The following is a 6,791-nucleotide window of genomic DNA, read 5'->3' on the forward strand; positions in this document are numbered from 1 at the left end:
CGTCTGCGTCGCCGCCCGGGTCCCGCGGCGCTGCGGGCAGAGGGACCCCAACCGTGGGCTCCTTCGAGGGCTTCCCTTCTTCACGCCCTGGCCGGGGCGGCGAGGGCCGGGAGGGGACGCGGGAGACGCAGCACCCCAGCTCGGTTCGCGCGCTGCCGCGGAAGCCTGCACTCCGGTCCCTCGCTCTTCTCTTCTCCGAACCTCTCCCGGCTCCGGTAGCAAGATCCCAAACCGAGGAAAGAAAGAAAAAGCGAGGGGGCGGGGGCGCTGCGGACTCGGGCGCCCTCCCAGCCCTCCTGTGGGAAGACAGCAGCGCTGCTACTGGCGGAGAGGGGCCGCGAGCGGGAAGTGGGGAGGGGGCCCGCTGCTCCGCGGGGTCGGACCCGACGAGCTCGCTCCGGGGGCGGCGGCTTCACCGCCCCGAGAGGCGCGGGAGGAGGGTCCCCGAGGGGCGCACGACCTCCGGGAGGGGGGCAGAGGCTCGTTCGCTCATCTCCGCGCGCTCCCAGCTTTCTGAAACACTGCAAGGTCTTCGGAGATCCGCCAGGAACCCATTCACGTGCAGAAAACTCGGGAGACCTAAGGTGTGGAGTGAGAGGAGGAGAGGCGGGAGAGGGCAAAGGATTCTTCTCTGGCTTCCAGCGGCGGGGCTGGTGTGCTGGGGTGTGCGAACCGCGGCAACCAAAAGCGCTTTCACTGAAAGGCAGAAATCGATAGAAGCCCTGGGAGACCCGAGGGGGGTGGGGGGGGAGGACACATAGGTGTTTGGCATGTGAGATAGCCCTTAAGAAGGAATCAATCCCAGCGGTTGCTGCCTGACTGCAGTTAGATCAGTGGAGGGAAAGTCCTGAAACTCCACCTGAATGCGGTTAACGTGTGGTCTTCAGTAATTTGGCGTCACTGTTACTCGCAGTTCGCTGCCATCGGAATTACTCCAATTGGAACCTCCCAACGATCCTTTCGAGGAGGCCTGGGAAGTAGAATCACCACCATTTTTTTTTTTTTAAGGGAAGCTGAGGCTCAGTGTTTAAAGTGATTTCTCCGAGGTCGGTGGCAAGTAGCCAAGTGAAAATGGAACGTGTGTGCTCGGGTCTAGCCAGTGGCTTCCCCTGTGCGCGGCGGGCAGATATCAGGACCCAGAGGCCTGGCCCTCCTACCTGTAAACATGTGCAATCAAAATCCAACAGCGCATATGATGATGTGTAGACCTGTGACAGTAAACCATTGGTGCCGCCTTTGGACTTTTTCTATTTTGTGGGCCTACTAGCTGATCCCTGGCTGTCTGTAATGTACCAGGAAGAAAGAAGAGGGACCACACTTCCGAGTCACGTCCCAGGGAGATGCTTGCAAAGCTGTGGGAAAGCCACTCTCCCACTATGGTACTTTCAGAGCCCATCGTCCCTCGGTTGTCCCTCGGTTGTCTGTCTTCGGTCTTGCTCACAAATTCCCCCGGTTGCGCTTTCTGAGTGAGGGCAGATGCCCCTCCACCTTTCCGAAGCTCCTGGGTGTCTTGGGCCTACCCTTGCTGCTCCCACCTATCATCACGCCTTGGCGCATCAGTGAATTCCCCTAACTTCCCCCTCAGAGTTTGAAACCTGAGAGTCAAATATACAGATTTAACAACCCCCCTGCCCCCACCCCTCAAGGGTAAGCCTTCTGTCCCCACCTCCCTGTATCACCCACAGCTCATATTTTAAACTCGGCAGATCAGTACATCCTCATCTCTTCACATATTCTGGGCTAGCCAAACGGGCCTGGGAACCCAGGTGAGGGGAAGGTAGGTTTACAGTTGTGAGTATGCAAAACACAACCCCTAGGCCTGGGGTGCGCCAGCAGAAATCAATGTCAGCATCCTGGGAAAGGAAGAAGGGAAGACAATGTCATAAAGGCTTTTCTTTCTTTTTTTGTTAATCCTCACCTGAGGGTATTTTTTTCCATTAATGTTTAGAGAGGGAGGGAGGGAGGAGTGGGGAGATAGGAAGAGAAACATCAATTGGTTGCCTCATGCCCTAATGGGGCTGGGGATTGGATCTGCATTCAGGTGCGTATCCTTGACCAGAAATCAAACCCACAACCCCACTGTGCATGGGCCAATGCTCTAAGCACTGAGCAAAACTGGCTAAATACTAGAAAGCAGCATGTACCCCCACCTCCCTTATAAAGAATACCCAAGTTTCGTTCATCCTGTCGGAAATGTTAATGCAGTTGAAAAGAAATGCCTTGTGCATTAGCTGGAGTAAACTCAAGTGGTTACTAATTACATTAAAAAGCGCCACTAATCTTATTAGTATGGAACTCTTGGTTATTCCCACTACACCATAAAACCTATTTCCTAATTGCTTCTTCTTTGGGGTAAAGAAGCATCCAGGGCTATTCAGAGATGAGACACTTTCAAAATCAATCACATTTTGGAATCTGAGATTTCGTCTGGTGTCCAGAATTCACAGATGTCATGCAACACAACATATAACTAGCACATCCACAACCCGGAGGTCACGTCATCTTTTCTGCTGTCCTTCGTCAGCATTTGCATCCAGGTTTTCCTCATCCCATCATCTCTAGGGGCATCACGGTTTTGCAGTCAGGCAGACCTGGATTGGGTTCCCAGCTGGGCTACTTAGGCAACTTTGGAAAGCCAATGAGCCTCTCACAGCCTTAGTTTCTCATCTGGAGTATGGAGTCAATAATACACACTTCCTGGGCATCTTCTAAGGACTCAATAGGATAAGTGAGGTAAAGCATTTTGCAGAGGAGTTGGCATTGTGAAGGCAGGCGATAAATGGTATTTAAATATAGGTAGCACATCCTCTAAAGATGGTAACTCAAGAGATCTTGAAGTGCCATCATCACCCAGGAATGTAAAATGAAATCCATTCTAAACTGGACTGACAATAGCTTGAGAGAGGGCCCCCACTTGTCAGGAAGGCATTCCTGTGTGTGGTAGAGTTTTCCCAGGTTGGGGTAGGGAAGGGAAGAAAGAGGAAATCAATTTACCCCAAAGACAAGGTGCAGACTGTCACGAAATAAGGATGACATGATTCTGAGTAGCATTTATCTCAATCTACTGAATATGCCATAATGTTTTACAGTCAGTGTCTCAAAATGTGGGCCCACATCTTTTATGATCAAATCTCAGTAAAGATATAGAAATACAAAAGTTATTAAGAATGTCCTTTTGAAGCATAAAATGAGGGTAAAACCCTCTTAAGTGCAAAATGTATCACTCTTTAAATATTTAGAGAGTTTGTCAGGTACGGGAATGGAAACAACTCCTTTAAATGGAAGCTTGAAGAAATGTCATTTTATGAAGCGTAATCATTGGGCAGCTCTCGTACTTTTCCCTGTGGTTTATGATATTCTTACATAAAACAATTTGAACTTGATCTGTGGCTGGTAATGAAGGTTGGTAGAAGTCACTAGGGTAATTAAAATGATTACCTAACTTCAGAGCTTCTGTACATCCTCTAAGTGTTTATTTTCATTTAATCTCTCTAATTATTTGTGTAACAAATGAGCTTTGCTTCATCTGTACTAATGAAGCCTTGGATTGCTGGCATCAGCCACTGCATTTCAGCATTCAGCTCTTGTTCTCAAATAAACAAACAAAGGTAAAAAAAAAATCCCATCTGGGGAGTTAACAAAAACATATTGTATAATCACTAAACATTTACATTCTGCCTTGATGAGTAGCATGCCACTGTAACTTCTGCAGCAGGAAGACGGCAGCGCGATTAGTGCACAGGGTAGAACTGATCCAATCTGACATTTGAGCCTGGGGTTCTGCTAGTGTGACTAAATCAACCTTCAAATGAACATTTGGGGACATCCTTGGTATTCTCAGTCAAGTAAGAAAGAGAGCAGGAATACACACACACACACACACACACACACACACACACACGTATTTGCAAATATCTACAAGATAATATGGGCATGCAAATCAGGTTGTAAAAAGAATCAGAAGTAATTCATGTACAAGTAATAATGTAATGTGCAGGTATAGATAATCAATACCCACATGCATATGAACATAAATAATTTCTGTTAAAACATCCAACACAATTATGTGAAAAAGGGTGATATCAAAATAAATAATTCTAATAGCCCCAATTCCAGGGATCCATGACAGTTTCACTGATAAGTGTCAGAAAAATAACATCCAGACCATGATTAAATGGCTCCTTTGGTTTATGTGATTGTCATGCATCTGGATCCTCTACAAATGTCACTTTTGGCCTGGAATTATTCTAAATTACAGTGCTTCCTTAAATTTTAGATGTTTGCAGATATTATGCACAAAATGTGACATTGGAAGTAGTTCGTTTAGTAAAATTCCATTTTTATAGGATGAGTTGAGATCAAGGTTATTCAGTAAAAGCAGTTTTCTAGAAAAGTAAAAATCTGTAATTTATCCTAATAATTTTATTAAACATAATTCAATTCGGTTTGAATAATAGCTGGAGATAATGACATGCCAGTGTGCCTCCATTTCCCTTTATTAATGAATTAGGATACTCAAAAACCCAATAAAGCATGCATAAAGAATACAAGCAAACTCTATATCTTTTGCTTCACTATCTTAAAAATTGGCATTTACATTAAAATGCTAATGTGTTAGAAATAGAATTTAACTATAAAACTACACAACCTACCTTTCACAGTTGTTAGGACAATCAAAGGAGATAATGTAGATGAGAGTATTTTAAACACTGTACTTTTTAAAATTGAATTTATTGGGGTGACATTGGTTCACAAAATTATATATGTTTCAGGTATACAACTCAACAAAACATCATCTGTACACTGCATCATGTGCCCGTCACCCAATGCAAAGTCTCTTTCTGTCTCCATTCTCCCCTCCTTTGCCCACCTCCTCTTATCTGCGCTCCCTTGCCCTCTGGCTGTCACCACTCTGTTGTCTGTGTCTATGGGCTATGCATATATGTTCTTTGTCTTCTTTCATCCAGCCCCCCAAACCCTCTCCTCTCTGACAGCTGTCAGTCTGTTCCATGTATCCATGCCTCTGTTTCTATTTTGTTCATCAGTTTATATTCCACATATAAGTGAGAGCATATGGTATTTGTCTTTCTCTGACTGGCTTATTTCACTTAGCATAATACCATCCAGGTCCATCCAAGCTGTTGCAAAAAGGTAAAGTAATTTATACATGTAAAATAGAAGAGATTGGCCATGAGTTGATAATAGTTGAAGCTCAAATGGGGCCTCCTTATACTATTGGGCCTATTTTTACATAGGTTTCAAAATTGCCATTGAAAGTTAAAATACACACAATAGGTTACTATGTACTATAGTTTCTTTACCAAAATAATACTGGGGTCACAATCCAGAAGCTGGGTTGGTAGATTGTCCCATATCTCATTGAATCAGCCTCTCAGTCCTGAAAATAGGTCAGTTAGTTAAACAGCCATGTCCTATTTGAGGAGGCAATGGTGTAGGTGGACGTGGGGGGCATCTAAATTAGTCCTTTATATAGTAGGAGTAACCGGCATTTAATTAGGGGTATTTCTAAGGAAACAAAAGAAAAACAAAGGTTAATGACTAGAACAAACTACAAACTCAGGTTTTGAGTCTGGAGGGCAGCCAGTTAAGAAGATTTTTAGTTGTTGGGCTTGAGGCATCTTCAGATGGTGAAGGGAGGACAGGTGGTGGCAATCCAATGACTTTAATTTTTTGTAGTTGGAATGTCTCTGGTGGGGGCATCAGGCTTTACAGCAGCAAGTATGAAGGTTGTCCACACATGATTTGTTGTGGTGATTCCTTTGACATCTACCAGCTTGCAGGGCTTCAGAAAAAGGGCAGTTATAATTTTTAGTGACGTCAAGTCAGGAAGGTGGGAGAAAAATGGAAAATATTAATTACTGACAAAATACACACCATCACAGGAGCCAGTCTACAAAGAGGAGGAACGTTTAGGCAGTGAACATGGCCTTGTTCGACAGCCACAAGGGTGTGTCATGGTTGTTACTGAAACCCAGAATGTCCTCTCTGCTGCCACCCCATTGTTATCAGAGAGCATTGAAGCAGGACTCAGTTTGTTTGTAAAACAAATCTACTCTTATTAAACTTGGCTTGATTATTTACATACGTGCAACAAGAATAGCGATTTATCACATATTCTCTTTTAAGTCTACTTTGCCAGAACTTTTAAGAAGCAACCTCAGATCGGACCTTTAAAAGTCTGTAGAGTTGAAAAGCCAAGTCAGGAACTTGGCACCAGACTGCCTGCCATACTGCAGGTCTGGGTAAATTCCTCTCCCTTGGAGGCTCCTGTAACTTAAGTTTCCTGGGTCTGCCAGGAAATGACCTTTCTTACTCACCTATAAGGCTGGGACTCTGTAAGCAAGGTATCAGGCTGGTATTCAAGGGACTTTATAAAGTTGGTCTGAGTTCCTTAAATCTGTCTGGTCATATCTAATTCTATGCATATTCTCAAATATGATGTTCCAGTCAAAGCCGTGGTAATATATCCAATGTTTCCAATTCTGTCCTGTTACAAGAAGAACACATTCTAATTGAACTTATTCAAACAGCTATACTGCCATGAATATAAGAATATTCAGTAAGAGTTTTTAAGGTGGGGGGTGGGGTCAGGCTAGATGAGGTCAATGGGAAAAAAAGGGGACATATGTAATACTTTCAACAATAAAGATTAAAAAGAAGAAATTTGTTATTGTATGCTTTGTTCTTAGGTTGAACTTATACTTTTATAATCATAAACATTCAATAGAGATAACATAAGCTTATTTGACTAGTAAGCTCAGGTAGAAGAA

The sequence above is a fragment of the Myotis lucifugus genome, unplaced genomic scaffold, assembly GCF_000147115.1.
Source record: "Myotis lucifugus unplaced genomic scaffold, Myoluc2.0 scaffold_59, whole genome shotgun sequence".
In the NCBI taxonomy this organism is placed as follows: domain Eukaryota; kingdom Metazoa; phylum Chordata; class Mammalia; order Chiroptera; family Vespertilionidae; genus Myotis; species Myotis lucifugus.